The sequence below is a fragment of the Prionailurus viverrinus genome, chromosome B4 (assembly GCF_022837055.1).
Source record: "Prionailurus viverrinus isolate Anna chromosome B4, UM_Priviv_1.0, whole genome shotgun sequence".
NCBI lineage: Eukaryota > Metazoa > Chordata > Mammalia > Carnivora > Felidae > Prionailurus > Prionailurus viverrinus.
The window spans coordinates 86,323,412-86,351,008 of NC_062567.1; the positions used below are offsets into that span (position 1 = coordinate 86,323,412).

Genomic DNA, 27,597 nt, shown 5'->3' on the forward strand with positions numbered 1-27,597 from the left:
AACGATGAGAAAAAACGGAGAAAATGTATGGTGATGGTCCATTTCGTTTATTTCTGACTTTTGCTTTGATAAACGATGTTGAGATGAGTATCTGTGGAGATAAATATTTGTGTTGCTTCATTGATTAATTTCTTAGATTTCAAGTGATAGAATGATTACATGAGAATCTTTTTATATACTCTCGAATTGCCATCCAGAAAATGTGTGCCAATGTATGTAATAGTGGCAGTATAGAAGAATGGCCCACACTAAAAAGAACTGAATATGGCTTTTGCTTGGTGTCTGCCAATTTGAAACATGAAGAGTGTTATATTTCATTGTTTAAATTTTTATTTCTTTGAGCGCTAATAAATGTTCTCTCTCTATTTTCTCTTTCTTCATGCCACACTAACCTGGAGATTTTTTCTACATTTGTTTGTTTGTTTAAGTAATCTTTACACCCAACATGGGGCTCCAACTCAACAACCCCAAGATCAAGAGTTGGCATGTTCCACTAGCTGAGCCAGCCAGGCTCCCCTAGCCTGGACGTTTTAAATGGGGATCATATTACTAGTTTGTGTGCGCATTTGCTGTTGTGGGACCATTGATCTTTTAAATGGCTCCCAGGGATGTCTCCTGTAGAAGGGACACAGCCTGCTGACTGTCATTGGTCATCTGCCATTCTCTTTTTTTCTCTGACCTGACTTCCTTCAGAAATATCTGCAGCCAAGGTCTCTACTGCTGAGAGACTGACACAGGGCATAAGCCACCAACTCAGGTGTCCACAAACAAGCTTCCTCATGCTAAGCAGTAGCACTACGAATGACTCCACTCAATCCAGGGAAGCGTCTGCCTCCCTAATTACTGCTGGTGATGCTGAAGTACTTGTCCTCAGATCACCAAACATGCCTGAGGGCTTTATCCCCTCACAAAGGCTGTCTGACCTAAAGGGGAAGGGCCAGAATTCAAGGTCAACTTCTCAAAGACCCACAGTCAAGCGTTGGTTCCTCTCTGATTCTTTTTGTTTAAATCTCAGACCAGGAAAAGTCATTATTTCTCATCCTATATCAAAGGAGAAAAAAATATAAACGGACAAGAATTTTTCCAAACTCGTTATTCCTACTAAGAACTTGTGTGGAACTTGCTAAGAACTTAGCAAGGATGAGGGAGTAGTTGAGTAAAATAAGGAATTGAAGGGACCAAAAAAAGCCGACATTTCATAAAACCATCTCTTCTTTACAATAAGGACTTAGATATATTTCTTTATGCATGAATTAAAAACCGGAAGTCCACATACCAAAATATTGACTGTAGTATTTCTGGAGCCATAGGATTTGGGGGGAACAAAGGGAGAGACTTCCATTATTTATACTATACACCTCAAAAAGGGAGAAAAAGGCATATTGAGATTATAGATCATTTTTGCAATTTTTTGGTATTTTATGTATTTGCCAAATTTGACTGCATAAAAAATTATGTACCAAAAATACAATAACCAAAGTTAAGGAACAAAATAAAATCAGTTAAATAAATGCTAATATCCATTATATATATATATATATATATATATATATATACACACACACACACACACATACATACACACACACACACACATATATATATAATACCTTTTATAATTTATTCACAAACTAGGAACACACACACACAATTTAGTGGTGTAGCAAATTTGACAGCAAATCCAAATGGACAACAGATATATAATAAAAGGCTCAAATTGATAGTAATCAGGGAAATAAAAACTAAAGTGACAATGAGATACCATATTTCACCCATAAGCCCAGGGGGAAAAATGAGTAGAGCTATAGAACTTTTTACTGGTGGAAATGTGAGAAAAGGTGTGCTCTCATGTATTGCTAGACGTTTGAAATATTTCAGCCTTTAAGGGGAGCAGTGTAGAGATCTATTAAAATTAAAAGTACATATACCCTTTAACACAGAAATCTCACTCTTGGAAATCTATCTCATAGACATAAAAACCAGTTGGTGAGAACATGCCTATAGACATGATTATTGCAAAATTTATCAGAACTTAAGCACAGAAACAAAACGAATGCCCATCAATATATGAATTGCTGAGCGACACATCACAGAACAGAATATTATGGAGCCATCGTAAATAACAAAGTGCTATGTCAGATGATTTAGACAGATTCCCAAGGGATACTATTGAGTGAGAAAGCAAGAAGCAGAAAAATATACATAAAATCATACTTTTGGAGAAAGAAAGAGAAATCCTGGTATTTAGAAATCCTGTATATGTATACATGTCAGTGTAGTAGTCCATGAATGCAAGGCAAAGTGCAGATTAATTTATTAGAGTGGTTTACACTAAGTTATTATATTGTGGTATCCTGGAGGAAGGTGAAGGAGCTGATACAATGGGTTCAGAGAAAAGAATGATGGGGAAATCTAATCCCAGACAGAAAAGAAAGGAAAAAGAATACTGGCTTTTTAAAAAAAATCTATGTAATAATCATATTTATATTTTTAAGCAAAATTATATGAATGTAGGTAACTTTTTACTTTTTAATGGATATCTTATAAATAAGGAAATATACTCCTAAAAATTGAGATACATACATTATAAAAATAGTTAGCTATAAAAATCATATAAAAATATAGACCATAGTCAAGGGGAAATTATACTTTGCTTGATATCAAGGTCAAGAAGTTCAAGTTTCAAAAATAGTCAATCATAATTTATCATGATGTCAGCTAATACTCTGTTTATGTTAAAGATCAGTACAAATTATCCAAAAAATTTTTGATAGTTTTGAAAAAATGGTATACAAAAAAGTTTCCAAAAATAGGTCAAACCTGTGAAATTAAAAATCATTAATAAGTGAGCTTTTACAGCATAAATGGAATGGCATTGATAGTACTAATTCAAGAAATGATTTATAAACTGTTCATAATGATAAAACTGAAATGGTAACTAGGAATTTCAATAATAAGCTTTAGGATAAACCAGGTTTGGGGTTAATCCCAAATTTCTTGGACAATCAAAAACAAGATGGTTGGTTTGTTTTTTTGTTTTTTTTAAAAGATATAGGGGCACGTGGGTGGCTCATTCAGTTAAGCATTCAACTCTTGATTTCAGCTTAGATCATGATCCCAGGGCAGTGGGATCAAGTCCCGCATCAGGCTTTGCACTGAACATGGAGGATGCTTAAGATTCTCATTCTCCCTCTCTCTCTTCCTCTCCCCAGTTTGCACTCTCTCACTCTCTCTCCCTAAAATAAATAAATAAATAAATAAATAAATAAATAAATAAATAAATAAATAATAAAAATAAAAATTTAGACTATCTATGTCTGAGTTGACTGGTATTTTCAATAAAGATACCATTTGTGAAATAAGATATGAGAGTAATAAACCTGTGGACAAAACTTGAGCCATAGGATTATTTACCTTTGAATTATCTGTCCCAGTTTAGTGAAAATAACTTTAAAACAAAATGGTACTAAGAACATCAGCAGAGCCTTTTGAAGAGTACAATAGCATGTTCTGGGTGAAGAGAAAGGCAAGATTATTGAGATATAAAGCTAGACTATAATCAAAGGGATGGGGTTTAAAAGAATCTAGAACGTGTTCAGAAATATCTCATCTCGGGGTGTCTGGGTGGTTCAATCAGTAGAGCATCTGGCTTTGGTTCAGGTCATGATCTCATGGTTTGTGAATTGGAGCCCCGCATTAGGCTCTCTGCTGTCAGCAGAGTCCTTCAGATCCTCTCTCTCCCTCTCTCCTTGCTCCTCCCTCGCTCATGTCTCTCACCCTCTCTCAGAAAAAATAAATAAATAAACATTAAAAAAAAGAAATATCTCATCTCTTAAACTGAAAAAAATTAAAGTTCCATTTCTAAAGTTTGTATTCAACTCTCCTATATTAAATAGTCCCTCTTTTTTGCTATCCCTGCCTCCAGGACTGTATTCAGTTAGCAGTAGTCTGTATAAAGTATGATAGGAGAGTGAAAAACACCACCATGTATCTATCATGGGACTGCTGTCTTTTCCTGTCTGACGTGAAATTCTCAAAATTGGAGTCATCAGTGCCACCTCAGAGTCTAGATGCCATATTTATGATGTGATCAAAATCATTTTCTCATATCTGACACTTTTCCTAAATTTGCTCACTGTCACCTTGAAATAAAAAGAGAAGATTATTTTAAATTTTTTATGTATTCATTTATTTACTGACAGAGATCTCGAGCAGGGTAGGGGCAGAGAGAGGGAGAGTGAGAGAATCCTAAGCAGGCTCTGCATGGCCAGCACAGAGCTTGATGCTGGGCTTGAACCCACAAACTGTGAGATCGTGACCCGAACCAAAACCAAGAGTTGGATGTTTAACCAACTGAGCCACCAAGGCACCCCAGTATTTTAAATGAACATTCTGGCTTGTATGTTAAGAAAAAGGGAATAGAAATATAGTGGCCACTGTTCACAAATATAGGATGCAATGGGCATGCTCAATTTTGTTCATTGAAACATAAGTTTGCAGGGGTGCCTTGGTGGCTCAGTCAGTTAAGCGTCTGACTTTGGATCAGGTCATGATCTCAGTTCATGAGTTGAAGCCCCCTGTTGGGCTCTGTGCTGACAGCTCGGAGCCTGGAGCCTGCTTCGGATTCTGTGTCTCCCTCTCTCTCTGCCCCTCCCCTGCTGGCGTTCCGTCTCTCTCTTTCTCTCAAAAATAAATAAACATTAAAAAAAAATTTAAAGGAAACATAAGTTTGCAAAACTCATTTAGAAAAAATTGGTGTTAGATTTTAATATTTTCACCAGGATTTCCATTTTGGGGACCGTATTCTAAGAAAATAATTCTAAATCTAAGGAAAAAAATATATACACATAGCTCCTCCCACTATTATCTATAATAGAAAAACCAAAAAGAAAGAACAGTTTAAATTTCCATAGAATAATATTAACAATGGTATATCCACCTTCCCAGTATTATGCAGTCACTAAAAATAATGTTTAAAAGGACTATGTCAAGGCAACAAAAGCAGATATAAACACGTGGGACTATATCAAACTAAAAAGCTTCTATATAGAGGGAAAGCCATCAACAAAATGAGAAGGCAACCTACCAAATGGAAGAAAATATTTGCAAATCATATATCTGATAAGAGGTTAATATCCAAAATATAAAGAACTCATACAAGTCAATAGCTAAAAAGCAAACAATTCACTTAAAAATAGGCAGAGGATCTGAACAGACATTTTTCCAAAGAAGACATACAGATGGCCAACAGGCATATGAAAAGATGCTCAACATTACTGAACATCAAAGAAATGCAAATCAAACCACAGTGATATATCACCTTACACTTGTTAGAATGGTTATTACCAAAAAGATAAGAAATAACAAGTGTTAGTAAGGACGTAGAGAAAAAGGAAGCCACGTGCACTGTTAGTGGGAATGTAAACTAGGCAGCCACTATGGAAAACAATATGGCAGTTCCTCACAAAATTAAAAAGGGAACTACCACATGATCCAGCAATTTTACTTCTGGGTATTTATCCAAAGGAAACAAAAGCAATAACTCAAAAAGACATGTGTACCCCCCTGTTCATCGCAGCATTATTTACAGTAGCCAAGGCATGGAAATGATCCAAGTTCCATCATTGGATGAATGGATTAAAAAAAAACTGTGGTATCCACACAATCTCACACACATACACACACACACACACACACACACACACACACACACACACACACAGCAGAATATTATTCGGCCATAAAAAAAGAAGGAAACCTTGCCATTTGTGACAACATGAATGGACCTTGAGGATATTATGCTATTATGCTAAGTGAAATAAGTAAGAAAAAGTTAAATACTATATAATCTCATTTGAAAAAATATTTGAACTCATAAATAGAGTGTAGATTGGTGGTTGCCAGGGGTAGAATGGAGGGTGGGCAAAGTGGATTAAGGTGGTTGAAAGGTACAAACTTCCAGTTATAAAATAAGTCAGGGGGATGTAATGTACAGCATGGTGACTGTATTGTGTATTTGCAAGTTGCTAAAAGAGTAGATCTTGAAAGTTCTCGACATCAGGGGAAAAAATTGTAACTGTGTGGTGATGGATGATAACTAGGCTTGTTATGGCGATCATTTCACAGTGCATACAAATATCAAATCAGTATATTGTATGCCTGAAACCAATGCAATCGTTATATGTCGATTATATCTCAATAAAAATAAATCAGTGACAAATAAATAAGAGACTATACCATACAATGGAACATTTTGAAACCATAAGAAGGAATGAAGTACTGATTCATACTACAACATGATGAACTTTGAAAACGTTATGCTAAGTAAAATAAGGCAGACACATAAGGCCGTACGTTGTATGATTACTTACATGAAGTGTCCAGAACAGGCAAATCCGCAGAGAGAGAACATACATTTGAGGCTTCCAGGAGTTGCAGAGAGAGGGAGAAATGGGGAGAGAAGAGGTAGGAGATTTATTTGGGAGGATAAAACTTCCAGAATTAAACAGTGATGGTTGTACTTTTTAAATATGCTAAAAACTGCTGAATCATACCTTTTAATAGGGTATGTTTTATAGTATGTGAATTACAGCTCAATAAATTATTCTTAAAAGACTATACCAACATAGAAAATGTTTACAACATGATGTTGAAGAGAAAAGTAAGGAATAAAATTATATAAACAATATAGGCTGCTTAAATAGATCTCAGAGAGGATAGCTGACATCATAAAGCTTACTTGTTTTTTTCATACCATATCCATACTCATTTCAGAGGAAAAAAAGAAACTTCTGCTAATTTCTGCCTGTTAGTAGAAAATTAGTTCTTCATCAGAGTAATAATATTCCTAAACTTGCCTAATTTCTAGAGATATTGATACTACCTAAAATTAAAAAAACCATGTGTCTGAGGCTTGAGTTTTATTTTAGTCAATAAAACATCTTCAGGGCACTTGGGTCGCTCAGTCGGTTCAGCTCTGGACTCTTGATCTCACGGTTCATGAGATCAAGCCTTACATGGGGGCTCTGAGCTGACAGCCTAGGGCCTGCGTGGGATTCTGTCTCCCCCTCCCTCTGCCCCTCTCCTGCTAGTGCTCCCTCCCTCTCTGAAAATAAATATGTAAACTTAAAAAAACAGAAATTCTGAGGGCACCTGAGTGTCTCAGTCAGTTAAGTGTGCCACTCTTGATTTCCACTCAGGTCATGACCTCACAGTTTGTGGGATCAAGCCTCACGTCGGACTCTGTGCTGACAGTACAGAGCCTGCTTAGGATGCTCTCTCTCCCTCTCTCTCTCTGCCCTTCCCCCGTACATGCTCGCTCACTCTCTCTCTCTCTCTCTCTCTCTCAAAATAGATAAACATTAAAGAAAAATTCCTATGTAGACGATCATGTCATTAAATAAATAAATAAAAGCTCTTCATTTTATCTTTTTTAAGTTTTATTTATTTATTTTTGAGAGAGAGACAGAGAGAGTGAGTGGGGGAAGGGCAGAGAGAGAGGGAGAGAGAGAGAATCCCAAGCAGGCTCTGCGCTGCCAGCACGGAGCCCGACACAAGTCTGGAACTCACACACCGTGAGATCATGACCTGAGCCAAAACCAAAGTTGGACTCTTAACCGACTGAGCCACCCAGGTGCCCCTTCATTTATTTTTTTTTAATTGAAGTGGTAGTCAAAGACTGCTTCTCTTTTTAAAATTATTTACTTATTTTTTATTAAGTAAACTCTACCCACAACATGGGTTTCAAACTCACGATGCTGAGATCAAGAGTTGCATGCTCTACTGACTGAGCCATCCAGGTGCCAAATACCTTCATTTTAAAAGAACATTTCCATTGAAACAGTTCTGTCAGAAGCTTTCCAATGCATCACAGTTGGTAGCTGCCGACGGAAGAAATATTTGAACAGAGATTTCCAGGAATCACAGAGCAAAACCATTCATGCAGTGACATGAAGAACTGACAAGTGAACCAACAGCACAGTTCACGTTACTTCATCAGAGTTTGTTGAGACGTCATTAAACTCCCAGATAGGCTTCAGACTTATCCCCAAGCACTCATTTCCTGGGAGTGAGTTGATAGGTTTAATTTTTCTGTGTGATTTTAAGAATTCAAGATATATCCCAATGGATAAGAAAATGAATTTTAAGTACAAAATGTAAATTTCTCTAGGAACTGTTTTTTCTATGTATTACTCTTTATGTGTGTTTCATTTACTACTTGGTTAGTAAATAAACTTTCATTGTTTAAATCAGTAAGGATAATATTCTTCATCAGAGATGTGCTCTATCTGGATTCAGATCCCAAATTCATCCTTGTGTAGCTGCACTTTGATCATGTACTTAACTTCAAGTTCTCAAGTTTCCTGATCCATAAAATGGGCAGTTATTCCTTTGAAGAATGCACATACACACATAAATATACTCTGTGTGTGTGTGCAGTTTCTTTGCATGGTGTGTATTCTTTTCCTTTGGGGGAGATAGATGTATATATTCACTTCTTTAAACCATTTAAAACTATGACAGGGAAAAGCACTAGTCAAAAAAAGATAAAGAAAAAAGAGACAAAAAATAGACTCTTAAATACAGAGAACAAATTGGTGGTTGTCGGGAGTGGGGGGTGGAGGCAGGGAGGACAATGGGTGAAATAGACAAAGGAGATTAAGAGTACATTTATTTATCTTGAACACTAAGAAATGTATAGAATTGAATCATTCTATTGCCCACTTGAAAGTAATATAACACTGTATGATAACTGTACTTGAATAAAAAAAAGGAACAAAACGTTAGTTACAGGTTGGGGGTAAGAGAGTCCCTAGAGAAAATAAGAAGTATACGCAATGCTGAATAAGAACATCTGTCAAGGCAGAAGGCCTAGAGTACATAGCAAATGAATACAGTAGAGATGTCCTGTGGAGAGAAGAAAAAGAACCTCCACGTAGAGTAGAACCTCCAGCTAGGAGGACCCAGAGCCCAGTGTCCTGACTATTCCTCTACTTACCAGACACATACAAATAAGAATATTCAAAAACTTGACTCAAACCAGCCCCAAGGTCAAACGTCTTCATGAATATACCCTGAAGTCCTAGGGCTTGTCTCTCTTTCCTTTGGCATCACTAAACCATCCAAGAACCAGTAAAGAGTTTCATAAGGGCTCTTGGGTGGCTCAGTCTGGTAAGCCTCTGACTTCAGCTCAGGTCATGATCTCACAATTCATAAGTTCAAGCCCCAGTCCAGCTCTGTGCTGACAAATCAGAGCCTGGAGCCTGCTTCAGATTCTGAGTCTCCCTCTCTCTGTGCCCCTCCCCAACTCATGCTGTCTTTCTCTCTCTCTCTCTCTCTCAAAAATAAAAATAAACGTTAAAAATTTTTTTTAAAGTTTCATAAACTTTCTCTTCCTTTTCTCTCCTCTCTCCTTTTGTTTTCCTCTAAATGTGTGGAATATAATGAAACACCTTTTAAGAAAATTCAGAGTCTCTGCCTTTGCATTCTCAATGGTCTTTGTACAGAACTGCCTTTCGAGGTGGAAACAAAAAGGAATCTTAACTAAAGTTTAGTTTTAAAACTTCAAACCCGGTAGCACGGGGTCGCCACTGCACAGCTACAGAAGCTGCGGGTGCAGGAGGTGGTGAACTCCACAGTGCAGGGTCTGGAGAGACAGAAATTCCAGAAGGTGCAGTGTCCACTGTTGTGAGGACTGCCAGGCGGCCATGCAGCAGGTGCACCAGTGCAGTGAGTGCTGCCATATGCCTCCGGCTCAAGCCCAGGCCCTGGTGACCAGTGAGTTGGAGAAGTTCTAGGACTGCCTGGCCTGGTGCACCATGCATTGCATCAACAAAGCCAAAGATTCAATAGATGCGGGAAGTAAAGAGCTTCAGGTGAAGTGGCAGCTGGAGAGTTATGCGGCCAAGTGTGTGGATGACCACATGCACTGAGAAGATGAAGGAGTTTCTCCTGTCCATTTGGAAATAGAAGTCTTTGCAATGGCCATTGGAGTGGACAGCAGGAATGTATTTAAAAAGAGAAATGGGGGGGGGGGCACCTGGGTTGCTCAAAGGGTTGAGCATTGGACTTCGGCTCAAGTCATGATCTTGAGGTTCGTGGGTTTGAGCCCCACGTCAGGCTCTGTGCTGACAGCTCACAGTCTGGATCCTGCTTCAGATTCTGTGTCTCCCTCTCTCTCTGTGCCCCTCCTGCACTCATGCTGTCTCTCTAAACAAACAAACAAACAAACAAACATTAAAAAGAGAAATGGGAGCTTTGGTCCTTCAAGTGAGTTTATGAGGAAATTAGGGATGGCAGCAAGTTTGAGGCATGTGTCACTTTCCTCCAGACACTGGTTCCTTTATGTTTCAACCCTAGAAAGTGAAATGAGAAACACTGGTGCTAACATTTGGGACAGAGATAGCATAGAGAGTTTTTGGTAGCCTAAATTTCACATGCTTGTCCTGAAACTAGGGATCTCAGTCGTGCCAAGCCAGAGCCCTCCAAGGTTCCAGATCTTTCTTTTTTTTTTTTAATTTTTTTTAACATTTATTTATTTTTGAGACAGAGAGAGAGCATGAACAGGGGAGGGTCAGAGGAAGAGGGAGACATAGAATCTGAAACAGGCTCCAGGCTCTGAGCTGTCAGCACAGAGCCTGACGCAGGGCTCAAACCCACAGACCGCAAGATCATGACCTGAGCCGAAGCCGGACGCTTAACCGACTGAGCCACCCAGGCGCCCCATCCAGATCTTTCTTAGTATACAGGTACCAACAGGCTGGTGGGTTCCTCTAACCTTCCTATGATCTGGTGGTCTGAGCAGAAGTGCTTCTGTTTGTTGCCAACCTCCTGTTTCTCAGAAGGATCTCTAAATCATTTTCCATAAGCTGATAAAATGCATGGGGTCACAAATGTAGGAGGGAAAAAAGGTTTCTGCGTCTTTGCTTTGCTTGGTTTTGTTTTATATACAAGGACTCGAAGTTGATTTAAGATGCAGAGTTGGGAGAGGTAGTTTGGATAAGAACTTTGAACCGTTCTTGTGGATATCTGTTTCTGACCATCAACTGTGGAGATGCGTTTCTTAACATACACATTACACCTTTCAGCTAGGAGACCCTGCAAAACCAAGAGAGGCGATATTACACTGGGTATGGGAAGCCACCTTCCCTCTCTCTGGCTGCCATGGTGGGCCGGGAGGCTCTCTACAGCAGAGCGACAGGACAATCTTGCCGTGACACTCCCCCTTGAAGGGAAAGGGGATTTGGGCTGCACTATATACCAGTATCCAAGAATGATCATTGAAGGAGGAACTGTTGCCTTCTTAAGAGAATTCTTAAGTACCGGATTTGGGAAAACCTGGTTTTTATAGAACAGAATGGAACGAAAGCCTACACTCAGTATTGCTTTTTTTGCCCCCTGAAATAACAAAACCCTGATGAAACAATCTCTTGGCAACAGGAAGGTCAAAGGAGAAACAGTAGGCAACTCAGGGGTGAGCTGTGATTCCTTTAAAGCAAAAGGGCGCAACTCCCCCCCCCCCCATTACCAAATACCACTTTTGCCGAGGGCCTTTGCAGCAAGCAGTGTTCCTGCCCCAGCTAGCACCTTTTCATTTTGATAAGCACCTTATTGTCTTTTTACCAGCTTATTACTTGAAATGGTAATATAGCCTGTGTTTGGTGATTCAAGGCCTTGATATATTTTCCTAGTGGTTCAGTTTTTAAAAAATGAATAAAGTTTACTTTTTCCTCCAAAAAAAAAAAAATTCAAAACCAATGCAGTTGTCATGAGTATTGAATGCGATGATTTATTTGAAGTACTTAGCAGGATGTATAAACATCCAACTAATGCTAGTTGTTGTTGTTAGTTTTTGTACTATGCTCAGGGTATTAAGTGACCTCCTGGTTCCCTGAAAAAAATGAGTCCCCCGTCATACGGAAGTCACTTACTCTCTTTGCATTAGATATATGAGAAAGTGTTTTTCTTTTCCTGTTCAAAACCCTAGGGAAATTAACTCCTTTAGGTGGGTTATGGAAGTCTAGAGTCTCAGATACAAAGACTTCTAGTAGAGATTTAAGGCGTTAATTACCTGTATTGAAAACTTCGTTAGTAATGTAAAATCCATTTATACAAATGCAATTCTTTTGCCTGGACACAGGATGGAAAAAAAAGGTCATATTATTATTATGTATTATAAATACGCAAATCTATTTTACTAGCTTTGTGGTTTCTTTCAAGTGATTTTTAAATATACTGAGAAAACTTTTTCCTTTCTATAGACTCATAAATATATAACACTCAGGTACTCATATGGTGTATTATTTATGGTTAAATTTACGATAGGATTATCCTTTCATTGCTTCCTTGTGAATTAATTTCCATATACTACCGAATAGTATTCTTTTCTATTACAGTCATTTGCTTTAGGCTATGAAATGTATTTTGTAAGGAACAGGATGGTGAAATATGCTTCAAACATACCATACTGTATTTTTCAATGCATAGTTAAGCTATAACATAAAGTCCCTGGTATTAAGACACCGAATGATTTAGTGAGAAAAATCCGAGATTCCTAGTCTGGATTTGAATTTGAACTGAATTACTTAACTTCTGAGTGGCCTAAAGCAAATTCCTTGGTCTTGTCTTGTCTCTGTTTTCTCATTCCTTTTTCCTGGATCCGTGCAAAATTGAAAATAATTAACAAGGCGTTTAAAAACAATTCAATTAATCAATTGTAGTGGACTCTGTATGATTTTGAGGGCTGAAAGATTCGCTTCCCAACACCTATTTCTCCTTTCTAACAGCACCCAAATTTCATTCTGAGGAGCTCTAGCCCATTGTATATGGCCTGGTGGGGCTCTATTTAGATTCCCTAGCTTCCCCTAGACAAAGGACATACCGACGCCCCACGATGGGCCAAAGATTCTCTCCCTGAGTGGGTGAAATAGAAACTGGATACGTTTACCATTTGATTTTTCCCCAAGGAACAGGGTCCTGAACACATTTGTTGTACAATAAGCCCCATGTTGTGCTTTCCACCTCAAGAGGAGCCCTGGATGAACCTGCTTCCAGCTTAGTTTCTCAGCTTCCCATAAATTACGTGAGCATGCGAGAATCTCCGTAGATTCCTTCCTGCTTAGGTTGGCCAGAATCACCTATTTCTGTTGTTTACAACAAAAGAGCCCCCATGAATAGGTCAGTCTAATTCTATTGAAGGTTTTCTCAGAGCAGGCACTAAGCAGGGCATTGTGAGGGCTACAGCAATTCTTCAAGCATAGTGACTATTTCTAACTCACTGGGGAAACAGGTCCATAAAAAGAAAGTACTGTGTAAGGCAATGGATAATAAGCACCAAATGAGTAGGAAAAACAATCCTTGAGAGGCGGTGCTTTATTGTGGTAAAAATATCCTGCTGGAACCAGATATTGTGCATCTGAGCCCCAACTCTGCCACTTTTTACCTGTGATGGGCGCATTTCTCAGACTCATCCCTTCTCTCCTGCTGCAGTTAATAAGAAAGCAGATTTTGGGGGGCATCTGGGTGGCTCAGTCAGTTAAGCATCCAACTTCAGCTCAGGTCATGATCTCACAGTTGGTGAGTTGAAGCCCCGCGTCAGGCTCTGTGGTGACAGTTCAGAGCCTGGAGCCTGCTTCAGATTCTGTGTCTCCCTCTCTCTGCCCCTTCCCCACTCTTGCTCTGTCTCTCTCTCTCTGTCTCTGTCTCTCTCTCTCTGTCTCTGTCTCTGTCTCTCTCTCTCTCTCTCTCAAATATGAATAAACATTAAAAAAATTTTAATTACATTTCAAAACTCTAAGGTTCTTAATAGTTTCCTTTAAAGCAGGTAGTAGACTGGGAATTAAGAACAAAATTCAGAAACACTCCTTTTCCAAGAGAATGCTTTATTTCTTCATCTGCCTCCATATACCGAGAAAAATTTTAAAGAGAGTCAAAGGGAAAGGACAAAGGATCTTTACTTCAGGGTCGTGGCATGAGAGACAGAACCCCCTCCCCAACCAACAACCCTCCTCAAACACACTCTCCATGCTTCTTCCTGGCTCTCCCAAGCAGCAGAGCAGGTAAGTGAGATGCTCTCAGGATCCAGAATGGAAGGATAGATGAAGCTGCTCCACCTTGAGACAGTTCACACACTGCTTTTGTCCCCTCAAGCTGTTGCAGATGGACTCCATTCAAGCTTCGTGGGAATGCTTTGCCACAGAGACTGCATCTGCTTTCCCGTGGCCTGGAATATTCTTACCTCAGATTTCCAGATAGCTCAGTCCCTCAGCTCCTCCTTACTTGAATGTCACCATCTTGTCAAGGCCTTTTCTGGTCACCCTATTTAAAAATTTCAGTCCCTATCTATCTATCCATCCATCCATCCATCCATCCATCCATCCTGTTTCTTCCTTATCCCCTTTTCCTGTTTTATTTTTCTCCATAGTACCATCGCCATCTGCCCTGTCGTCCAGACCATTCTCCACATCCACCCCCCAACCTTCTCAGCCCTGCTTTGTCACAAGAAGGCTGACCAGTGGACTCTATCTGCAACTTCCCTTGTCCTCTGGCTTCCTTTGTTGGATTTGACCAATGGGAGACAGCAGGAGGAGGTCTGGGGGAAGAAGAGGTTGGGGATTTATGGTCCCGGCTCCATTCCTGCTAAGTCCCTATGCATGGGCTGCCTTCCTTAATGAAGATCACAGCTCCTGTCAGGTGGCCCTCTCCATTCAGCTTTCCTCTCTGGGTTCTGGTGAATTCATTACCTTACCTTACAGGTCTCAGGGTGTTAGGACCTCCCCACTGCTGCTAACTCCAAGGCACAATGCATCCTTTGCTCTTGTAACCCTGCTTCATTTTGTTAATTGTTAACCTTTACTAAACTCTTTATTAATTATCTATTAATTATTTTAAGTTAATTATTGATTTTTGCTGAACACTTCTGATATCGCCCATTTTGACTGACTTTTTTACTTTCCTAACTGCTGCATCATCTGACATCCTATACATTTTACTTAATTTTTACTGTTTCTCTCTCCCACTAGAACATAGGATCCATTAGGTCAAGAATACTTATCTCTTATAGAACAAACCAAGGGTTGCACGAGGGGAGGTGGGTGGAGGATGGCCTAAATAGGTGATGGGGATCAAGGAGGGCACTTGTTGTGATGAGCACTGGGTGTTGTATGTAAGTGATGAATCACTAAATCCTACACCTGAAACTAATATGTATGTAAACTGTATGTTAACTAACTGGAATTTAAATCAAAACTTGGAAGAAAAAAAAAGAATGTTTGCCTCTTTTATATACTTCTATATTCCTAGAACTTACAACAGAACATGGCACATAATCAGAGCAGAATAAATAGTTGTTAGGTACGTGATTGAATAATGAATGAATGTATGACCTAGGAAGAGACATGTAAAGTCAAGTCTGTAGATCTTTATCTTCTCTATATACAGGGTTCCTGCCTTTACAGATGGTGTTCCCTTCCTTCCTTCCTTCCTTCCTTCCTTCCTTCCTTCCTTCTTTTTGTTCTTTCATTCTTTTGTTCTTTATTTCTTTTGGTGTCAAAAGCAAATGTTTTCTCTAGGTGGGTGGGCATTATTTCAGCTCCCAATTTATACTTAACATTTTTACATAACATCATCTAGGAACATCTTAGAGAATACACATAAGTAAACCCGTATATTTATAATCTGACATAGCTTTTTACTTCATAATGTTCATAAACAACATTGCTAAGCCGGAGGTAAAATCATGTAAAAACATTTTTTTAATCTTTATTTATTTTTGAGAGAGAGAGAGAGAGAGACAGAGCATGAATCTGAAGCAGGCCCCAGGCTCTGAGCTCTCAACACAGAGCCCAACGCAGGGCTCGAACTCACGGACCACAAGATCCTGACCTGAACCGAAATCAGACACTTAACTAACTGAACCACCCAGGTGCCCCAGAGGTAAAATCATTTGAAAACAAAGAAAAGAATTGGGCTCTGGGCTGGCAGCGTGAGCCTGCTTGGGATTCTCTCTCTCCCTCTTTGCCCTTTCCCTTCTCTCGCTCTCTGTCTCTCAAAATAAATAAATAAACTTTTTAAAGAACAAATAAATAAAAATAAAACAAGACAAAGAGCAGTCCAGCAATGAGGAGAAAATTGCCAACCAAACCTGACATCTGGATGGGCAATAACATAGAACCCTGAAGCATAAATTCCAGTATTTCGTTTCATTTATTTACTATTTATTTATTTATTTATTTATTTATTTATTTATTTTAGAGAGAAAGAGCGTGTGCAAGAGTGGAGGAGAGGGGGGAAAGGGAGAGAGAGAGGATCTTAAGCAGGCTCCACCCTCCATGCAGAACCTGACACAGGCTCAATCCTGCGACCCTGGGATCATGACCAGAGGTAAAATCAAGAGTGGGATGCTCAACTAACTGAGCCACCCAGGTGCCCCTCATTTTAAAAATATTAACTATAATATAAGCCTCATGAGAAAAACACTTACAGCTAGCACATATTAGATGCTCAGTAAGTATTTGCTAATGTCATAAATGATAGTCACTCTGTACTAAGGAAATATTTGGAAATGACAGAAATATTTGCGATTGGATAATTGTTGCAACACCTTGCTCCCTCCTTGTAATGGAATATTATGCCCCCACTCATTGTCATGTGAAGTATATCCTATGGAAGAAGCAGTCCTCATCTCATTGATTCTGAGGATAGCGATGTGGTGTTAACATACTTTGGCCTATGGGATGTGAGCAGAAGCAGCATTGTGCAAGTTCTGAATACAACCTTTAAGTGTGATTTCTCATTTCAGCATGGTCTGCTGTTGCTGTATTCTGCCATGAAAAAAAACAGCATGTGCAGGGGCACCTGGCTGGCTGAGTCGGGAGAGCATGAGACTCTTGATCTCGGGGTTGTGGGTTCAAGCCCTGTGTTGGGTGTAAAGGTTACTTAAAAGTAAAATTTTAAGGGGCGCCTGTGTGGCTCAGTCAGTTGAGCGTCCGACTTTGGCTCAGGTCGTTATCTCGCGGTCCGTGAGTTTGAGCCCTGCGTCAGGCTCTGTGCTGACAGCTCAGAGCCTGGAGCCTGCTTCGGATTCTGTGTCCTCCTCTCTCTCCACCCCACCCCTGCTTGTGTTCTGTCTCTCTCTGTCTTTCAAAAATGAATAAACATTTTTTTAAAAAAAATTTTAAGTAAAATTTTAAAAGGAAGGGAGGGAGGAGGGAAGGAGGGAAGGGAGGGAGGGAGGGAGGGAGGATGGGAGGAAGGAAATTAGAACATGTGCAGATAGAAGAGGCTCACTCAGACCAGTCCCAAACCAAGAAGACACATAGAGCCAATCCTCAGTCTACTGGCAGCCTAGAACCACAGAGCCACAGCGGATCAAAAGCAACATGTATATGGACAACAGATACATGTAGGATGTTTGTTATGCAGGATTACCACTGCAGATACAGAAACCGGTACCCAGAAATGGGGTGTTGATGGGATAAAACCCTAAACTATATGGATGGAGGAGGGGTAAGGACACAGTTACAGGAAACAGAAAAATGACAGCCCATATTATTTAATGACACAACATTTCATAAAATTATCATGCATATTAGCTTTCTGTCCTGAGATGAGCTTTCAAGACAAGCTTGTTGTTACCATTTTACACCAGTGAGTCAGCCCTTCCTGACACCATTTCGTAGCAAATTGATTTCCTGTCTCTTAAAGTATTTTCATTTTACTAGTATATACAGAATGGTGATAGTACTGTGTGTTATTTAGAAATCAATCTGTCATTGAGACTGAAAGTGGATGTATAATAATTGCCCATCCCGTGAAGGCATTTTTAATGTTCACCAAACAATCCATTTCTGTGCAATATTCTAGAAGTAATGCTGTGTAGTGGGTGTTTCCATCCATTTGAAGATGCTGAATATATAATTGCCTTTTTTTTTTTAACTTTAGAGAGACAGTGAGCAGAGGAGAGGGACAGAAGGAGACAGAGAGAATCTTAAGCAGGCTCAACGCTCAGCACAGAGCCCGACATGGGGCTCAATCCCATGAATCCTGGGGTCGTGACCTGAGCCAAAATCGAGTCAGATGCTCAACTGACTGAGCTACACAGGTTCCCCCGTGCATTAATTCATTTAATCCTACACTGAAGTAGAAGGTATTTATTATCTCCATTTCATAGCTGAGAAAACTGAGGCAGAAAAAGATTAAGTTCAGAGAAACAGCAATGGTTGGATCTGGATTCGAACCCAGCCAGACTGGCTTCTGAGCCTGCATCTTACTCACTCACTCCCCACCCTACTGCCTCTGAGGATGAATGAGGCCCCGCTCCTGTCCTCCAGGAGCCTACAGTTCAGTAGTGAATACAGACAATAACTACACTATAGTGTGATGTGTGCCATATTAGCTATACAAGGAACAGGATTAGAAAGGAGAAATTAAATTTCTAGAATAGTAGGAAAGACTCCGCAAAGAAAGTGACACCAACTTGATTATCATAAATAAAATTCATATTTGAAATTCTGTTTAAGGGCGCCTGGGTGGCTCAGTCGATTAAGCAACCAACTTTGGCTCAGGTCATGATCTCGCAGTCTGTGAGTTCGAGTCCCACGTTGGGCTCTGTGCTGACAGCTCAGAGCCTGGGTCCTCCTTTGGATTCTGTGTCTCCCTCTCTCTCTCTCTCTGTCCCTTCCCTGCTCACACTCTGTTTCTCTCTCTCTCTCTCTCTCAAAAACGAACATTTAAAAAAATATTTTTTTTCATTCTATTTAAACTCATTTCATGTACCTAACTTAATTGGCTTTGGTCACCAAGCAATAATTTATAACACTAAACTATATATTACTTGATCCCAGGGCACAAAATTCAACTAGTTAAGTAATTATGTTTTCAAAAATACAACAGAAATTAGAAGAATAAACTAAGTCTTTTAAAAATGCATTAACTCTCCACCATTCCCATGAACAAAACAGGAATGATGTGAAAATGAGAGACTACAACACAGAGGTTTATGTACTTGAACAAGGTATAATCCAAATCTGATGCAAAATTGAAATGGGACTGGGTTTTGTTACCTTGATATAATTCTCCATTTGGTGTTGTATATATTCTAACCCAGACTGGGTCACTGTAGACGAAAATGATGTTGAACAAAGTATCTCTGATAGTTATAGAAGTAGAAACCTTGGCTTCTAGGCTAAGGAATTCACTTTACACTGAATCTTATGGTACAATAAGCAAATTCAGACATTTTTCTCTAAACGGAGCAAGGAACGAGTTCCATTTCTTCATAACTGAAGTGACAGGTGAAATAAAGTTAATTTAATAAGAAATAAGTATGATGGGAGAAGAATATAAATAGGGCTCATTAGGGAAAGTATTACCATGCAATTAATTTTAATGGACTTATTCACACTCCAAGGAGTTTAAAGCACTAGATTATTTCCTATGAAAAGTTCTGAGAATAGTAAATCAGGTTGAGAATTTAATTTTGGGGCACCTGGATGGCTCAGTCAGTGGAGCATGCTGCTCTTGATCTCAGGGTTGTGAGTTCAAGCCCCACGTTGGGTGTGGAGATTACTTTAAAAAATAAAATCCTTTTAAAAAAAAAAAGGAAGATTTTGTTTGAATTTTTGAAACTACATTGAGCAAAGACCAAATATCCATGTTAATCAATTAGAGTGAATTGTATTTGGCTCAGTGGTCAGGCAATAAATTGCTTTGTTTACAACACTAATTCATTTGTGAGAAGATGGCATTCAAGTGCAAAGTAATTGATGAAAGCAAATGCAGAAAAAGGAACCGAAAAAAAAAAAAAAGTGGGAAAAGACCCAACTGAATTAGAACAGAAAATGTTCTTCCCCGAAAGACACTACTATGGTTCTCTGTCCTGAGGATTGCCCTCAGATCCACCCAAACAATCCTACTCGTTCACATCCCAGCTCCAAAGCCACAAATCTAGTAATTATTTTCTCATGCCTTCCTTCTTCTTTGTGCTCCTTCAGCTACAGATAACATTGTTACCTTGCATTCTCATTAATTTTGTTTGTATTTATCAGCCCAACCTAAAGCACAATGTGATATGCCTTTAGGATATTATCATGCAATTGACAGCTAGATGGAACCTTAAATATTCGTTGGTCTAATACTTTGGCAACAGGGTTCAGCAGATCCCAGACTAGAAATCAGGATTAGTGTAGGGTTATTGGACTCTTGGCACTCAATGGAAAGAGGGTTGTTCTGTAGAGTGAATTAAAAAGAACTGAAACTTTCTTTTTATTATTGTATTTATTTATTTTAAGAAATCTCTACATCCAGTGTGGGGCTGAATTCATGAGCCCGAGATCAAGAATCATACACTCTTCAGATTGAGCCAGCCAGGTGCCCCAAGAATTAAAACCTCCAAAATGTGTATTTCTCAGTGACTAGATACAAATTTACATCTATATTGACATGGGGCTATGTCAAGAATCTCTTGTGGGGTGTCTGGGTGGTTCAGTTGGTTAAGTACCAACTTTTTATTTTGGCTCAGGTCATGATCTCCAGGTTTGTAGGTTTGAGCCCCTCTTTGGGCTCTATGCTTGCAGTGTGGAGCCTGCTTGGGATTCTCTCTCTCTCTCTCTCTCTCTCTCTCTCTCCCTCTCTCTGCCCTTCCCACGCTTGCTCTCTCTCTCTCTCTCTCTCTCTCTCTCAAAATAAATAAACTTAAAAAAATTCCCCATTTTCTTGGGGAAATGAAGAAGTAGTATCATTGGTAGCTATTTTAGTTATTGATGGTGAATGTTTTAAAGGTCTGGGATGACTTAGCTTACAGGATTGTTGGGTGCTTTATGATATGACACACATATGACATGAGAGCCCCATAGTGGACTAAAGATAACAGCAATCTTTTATTCTCTTACATATCATAGAAATAACTAGATATGACAAATAAAAATCATTCCTTTACAAACCAGTGTTGACTACATATAGAACGTTGTTACTGAGCAGAGAGTGTTCGAAATGATCAATTCTTTTTGAATCATCTATGTTTCCATGAGTTGCTACACAAGAGTTTGGTTTTTGTCTTGAGTGTGGGAGGGTATGGAAGAAGGATGAAAGTTCTGGGGAGAGGTGAGACACGGACAGTGGAAAAGGATGGGATGAGAGCAACTGCCGGTGGCTTGGAGAGCTGAATTTGATCCTTTGTGGGGGTAGATTCTTAAGAAGCTAATTTAGTGAATGGCTTCATGAATCTCTGAGAGGAAGGAGAGAAGGTTTGGTGATGTGTTGACAAAATGTTGAACAGCACTTATAGAGGGCCATGCCTGATCCTCACTCTACCACGGGCTTCGTGCAGTTTGGGGTACCCTGAGACTCAGACATTACCGATGGATGATCTGGAAATCACCCTTCTCAGAAAGGCACTGGCAAAAAGAACTGGTGTTGAAGCACGTTGGCAAGAAGAGACCGTGGAAAACCGGAGCAGACTCATTGAAGAGAACACCTGAGATGTCTCCCACTTCACCACTGGGGGATATCAGAAACAATAGGCAGAATAATTATCAGAAATAATAAAAATCAGAGATTTTGCAGGGTTGTGGGTAGGATTCATGGTGAGCAAGGAATAAGAGCCGTCGTAATTGGAGCACTTGTGTGGCCTTGTTTGTGCTCGTAGGCTGGTAAGAGCATTTGGGTCATGTTCTCATTCAATGGATAATAAAACTGGTCAAAAGACCTTAAGTGACCTGCCCAGGATTTCATAGCAAGCTAATGACAGTTAGAACCAGCTTCTCCCCTGATCTCCTGGAAAACCATAGCATTCATATGGGGTTGCCAGCTAGAATACAATGATTTTTTTTTCCTCTAAAATTGTATGTTCATGTAAATCACTAGAGGCTAATAAGTGCTTTGTTTTTCTACTGTGAACAACTAGAAGCCTTTGCTTCAAATGGGTTATTAAAATTAACATAACACTTTACACTTGAGATTCAGAAAACTAGAATTCCCGACCTTACTATCGATACAAATATTTAAATAAATCTACTAATATTTATTGATTCTAATGATGACTCACTAACACACCACTAGGAAAACGAATTTCTTTACCTTAATTTTATATGATATGACCTCAGTCTTGTGCTTTTGTGTCCTTTGATCTGAATTTACAGTCTTTCCCTCTCCTTTGGCACTTGAGCCAAAGTAACTACAGTTACTTGCAGTTTCCAGTGTACCTCCATCTGGTGGCTTTCCTTGAACTGCATTCAAATTTTCCACTTCCTATTTGATAAGAGTTAGGAAATCAGTCGAGAAAGTAGTTGAACTGCACATAAATGGAAAATGAACGGGCTCTGTGAAAGCACTCTATCAGAAGTAGGATACAGTTTCTTTAGTGCTTAGATTGAATGGTATCCTCTTTGGCAGCTCAGAAATTTTTATGGAGGCATTCCTACCACTGGGTTGCTTCCAACAAGGTTGAGCTGCCAAGATAAGTGATTTTCACCTAAGAAAAGTACTGGCACATAGACAGAATACTCTAGACAGAGGATATGAGCCCCGCTGCTAAACATTATAACAATTCTAGGTTAGGAAGCTTGATTATACAAATAGGCCATTATGATGTTATTTAGAACAAAGTAAAATTTGGAAATCACTTAAATATCAAAAAATGAGGAAAGGTCAGGGTGCCTGGGTGGCTCAGTCCGTTAAGCGTTCGACTTAGGCTCAGGTCCTGATCTCATGGTTCATGAGTTCAAGCCCTGCGACGGGCTCTGTGCTGACAACTCGGAGCCTGGAGCCTGCCTCAGATTCTGTGTCTCCCCATCTCTCTGCCCCTCCCCCACTCACTCTCTGTCCCTCTCTCTCTGTCTCTCAAACATAAATAAACATTTAAAAAATTTTAATAAATAAGGAATGGTTAAATAAATTGTTACATCTATGCAATGAATAGCCATAGCTTAAAATCCATTTATAAGGCATTAGTTATAACTTGAGAAAATATTTTTGTTATCAAATAAAGTTAAGAGAGGGGCGCCTGGGTGGCGCAGTCGGTTAAGCGTCCGACTTCAGCCAGGTCACGATCTCGCGGTCCGGGAGTTCGAGCCCCGCGTCAGGCTCTGGGCTGATGGCTCAGAGCCTGGAGCCTGCTTCCAGTTCTGTGTCTCCCTCTCTCTCTGCCCCTCCCCCGTTCATGCTCTCTCTCTGTCTCAAAAATAAATAAACGTTAAAAAAAAAATTTTAAAAAAATAAATAAATAAAGTTAAGAGAATTTAAAATACCATATGACAATAACAATAGCTAACCATTACTGAACATCTACGTATCAAGCACTGTTCCAAGAGCTTTCCATGTAGAAGTGTTTCAACTATGGGGGGGAAATGGGGCCAGAAATTCACCAAAAGCATTAAAAAGTGATTGTTTCCAGGTGATATAGTTATGACTAATCTTATTTCTTCTTTTTGCTTTTTAGAATTTTCAAATTCTTCCTAATAGCTGTATTTAATGGCCATGCATTACTATATCAATGAGGGAAATATTTGTATTTTAAAGTTCATTATCATTCCAAAAAAACTGGAGTCACACAAACCACAGCAGAACAGATTCTTATCTCATCTCCCCTTAATATAAGGCCAAAAAAACCCAAAGTACACAAGTTTTCAATTACTTACATATATTTTGGTACTCCCAGGGCAGGTAATCAACAAGAGTATGTCCCTATACTGTTTTATTTCCTCTGTAAAACCTGATATAGTAGCAACTCAAAAGACCTATTTCATATTATGACAAACTATATGCCAACAGATTGGGCAATCTAGAAGAAATGGATAAACTCCTGGAAACACATGACCTCCCAAAAGTGACACTGGTAAATAGAAAATTTGAACAGACCAGCAATGAAACTGAATCAGTAATCAAAAACTCCCAACAAACAAGAGTCCAGCACCAGATGGCTTCATAAATGAATTCTACCAAAGATTTAAAGAGTAATTAATACCTATCCTTCTCAAACTGTTCCAAAAAATTAGAGAGGAAGGAAACCTTCCTAATTCATTCTATGAAGCCAACATTACACTGATACCAAAACCAGATAAAGACACCATAAAAAGAGGAGAACTACAGGGCAATATCTCTGATGAACTTAGATGAAAAAACGCTCAACAAAATATTGGCAAAAACTATTACTCAGCCATAGAAAAGAATGAAATCTTGCCATTTAAGATGATGTGGATGGAGCTAGAGAGTATTATGCCAAGCCAGATGAAGCCTAGGACCATATGATTTCACTCATATGTGGAATTTAAGAAACAAAACAAGTGAGCAAAGGGAAAAAGAAGAGAGATAGAGGCAAACCAAATAACAGTCTTAACTATAGAGAACAAACTGATGGTTACCACAGGGGAGGTTGGGGGGGGGGGTCGTTAAATAGGTGATGGGGATTAAGGAGTGCGATTGTTGTGATGACACCAAATGTTGTACCAAAAGTGTTAAATCACTGCATCATACACCTGAAACTAATATTACACTGTATGTTAACTAACCAGAATTTAAATAAAAACTTTTAAAAAAGTCATTCACCATGATCAAGTGGGATTTATTCTGGGATGCAAGCATGGTTCAATATGTGTAAATCAATCAACATGATACATTGCATCAACAAAAGAAAGGATAAAAACCATACAATCATTTTAATATGTGCAGAAAAGGCATTGGACAAAATACAACCTCCATTCGTGATAAAAGTCCTTAACAAAGTAAGTTTAGAGGGAACATACCTTAAAACAATAAGGGCTATATATGAAAAACCCACAGCTAACATTATACTCAATGGTGGAAAAACTGAGAACTTTTCTCCTAAGCTCAGGAACAAGACAAGGATACCCACTCTCACAACTTTTATTCAACATAGTGCTGAAAGTCCTTAGCTACAGCAATCAGACAAGAGAAAGAAATAAAAGGCATCCAACTTGATAAGGAAGAAGTAAAATTTCCATTATTTGCAGATGACCTGATACTATTTATCGAAACCCTAAAGACCCCACTAAAAACTACTAGAATTCATAAATGAATTTAGTAAGGTCACAGGATACAATATCAATATACAGAAATCCCTTGCATTTCTATACACTAATATTGAAGTAACAGAAGGAGAAATTAAGAAAACAGTCCCATTTACAGTTGCATCCAAAATAGTAAAATACCTAAGAATAAACTTAAACAAGGAGGTGAAATACCTATACTCTGAAAACTATAAAACATTGATGAAAGAAATTGAAGATGGCACAAACAAATAGGAAAATATTCCATGTTCATGGATTGGGAGAACAGATATTGTTAAAATGTCCATCTTACCCAAAGCAATCTACAGATGTAATGCAATTTCTGTCAAAAATACCAATAGCATTTTTCACAGAAGTAGAACAAACAGTCCTAAAATTTGTATAGAACCACAAAAGACCCTGAATAGCTAAAGCAATCCTGAAAAAGAAGAACAGAACTGGAGGTAGGTATCACAATCCCAGGTTTCACAATATATTATAAAGCTGTAGTAATCAAAACAGTATGGCACTTGCACAAAAATAGACACATGGATCAATAGAACAGAATAGAAAGCCCAGAAATAAACCCATGATTATGTGGTCAATGAATCTTTGACAAAGGAAGCAAGAATATGCAATGGGAAAAAGACAGTCTCTTGAACAAACGGTGCTGGGAAAACTGGACAGCCACATGCAAAAGAATAAAACTAGACCACTTTGTTACACTATACACAAAAATAAACTCAAAATGGATTAAAGACCTAGATGTGAGACCTGAAACTATAAAAATCCTAGAAGAGAGCACAGGCAATAATTTCTCTGCCCTGGGCCATAGAAATGTTTTTCTAGATTATGTCTCCTGAGACAAGGGAAACAAAAGCTAAAATAAACTGCTGGGACCAAATTAAAATAAAAAGCTTCTGCAAAGCAAAGCAAACAATCAACAAGACTAAAAACCTACTGAGTGGGAGGAGACATTTGCAAATGACACACCTCGCCTGTATCAGAATGGCTAAAATCAAAAACGCAAGAAACAACAAGTGTTGGTAAGGAAATGGAGGAAAAAGGAGCCCTCTTGCACTTTTGGTGGGAATGCCAACTGGTGCACTCACTGTATGGAGGCTCCTCAAAACGTTAAAAATAGAAGTACCATATGATACAGTAATCACACTACTGGGTGTTGACCCGAAGAATACAAAAGCATTAATTCAAAAAGATACATGCACCTATGTTTATTGCAACGTTATTTACTTTTTTTTTAGAGAGAGAAAAAGCACAAGCAGGGGAGAGGGACAGAGGAGGAGAGAGTATCTTAGCAGTCTCCACGTTCAGCGTGAAGCACAACACAGGGCTCGATCCCACAACCCTGGGACCGTGACCTGAGCCAATGAGTCAGGAGCTCAACTGACTGAACCACCCAGGTGCCCCTATTGTATCATTATCTACAGAAGCCAAACTATGGAAGCAGCCCAAGTGTGCATCGATTGATGAATGGATAAAGAGTGATATATACACACAAGGTAATATCACTCAACCATAAAAAAAAGGAATGAAATCTAGCCATTTGAAATAACAAGGATGGATCTAGAGAGTAAAATGCTTTCTTAGCAACTTAAAGTATATAATACAGTATTGTCAAGTATAAATTTCTAAGGCAGCTCGCTCATTCTGACATTTGAAGGAAGAGTCACTTACCACAAAGGAAGGGCCACAAGTTCTGAAGCCAAAGAGATGAAGGGAATTGTCTCAGAAAAAAAAAATAATGAGCAGACATGAGTCGGTCCCATAAATCCACCCTAGGGTAGCCTTAATTTCCTATTCACGCCATGCCAATATCTAACGCCAACAACGCTACCAGGAGAAAAGCATCTTGGAACCTTACTCTAGACGGACCAGGCTGATAACACCTGAACCCACTTGATCGATCATGACAGTACAAAAAGAGAAACGTCCCATCATTTTATGCCTCCTGACTTGCTGCGATCGGAAGTACCACCTATATTCTTGCCAAAAATCAAGTCGGAATCAGATCTCTCCTTCTGCGTGTTTGAAATTTTCCACAATGAAACATTTGTAAGGAGTATTGGCAAGTTGACTGAAACTTTTAAGAGGACTTGAAGTGAGCCTCAGTGGCTCAGGCGTTGAGCATCCAACCCTTGATTTCAGTTCTGGTCCTGATCTCACAGTTGTGAGATCAAGCCCCACGTCGGGCTCCATGCTGGACACGGAGCCTGCTGAAGAGTCTCTCGTTCCCTCTCCTTCTGCCCCACCCCCACTCCCGCTCTTGTGCACGGGCATGGGAGCGCTCTCTCTCTCTCAAAAAAAAAGGGTTTTTTTAATAAAAAAAAAAAATGAGAAGACTTGAAGCAAAGCTGCCGACAGCAATGCACAACTTCCACAGAGCTATCTGAGCAGGAACCAGGGTGGCCACCCTGACCCCAGACTGCTGCCGTCACACCACTCCAGCCTCTGCACCGGGAGCTCCTTGGCTCTTGGTCCACCACCACTGCCATTTCTTACAGGTTTGCTGCTGCTCCTGCCGGATGAGAAGGAGCTTCTGACCTTGTCTCTGGCACTGGTTTCTGAGACAAAGCTT

The 27,597-nt window shown here is 39.3% G+C and overlaps 1 pseudogene; it reads left to right on the forward strand.

Moving 5' to 3' along the window:
• The first annotated feature begins 8,902 nt into the window (after positions 1 to 8,902).
• LOC125170648 (protein FAM136A-like) lies at positions 8,903 to 9,969 on the forward strand (annotated as a pseudogene).
• The last annotated feature ends 17,628 nt before the right edge of the window (positions 9,970 to 27,597 follow it).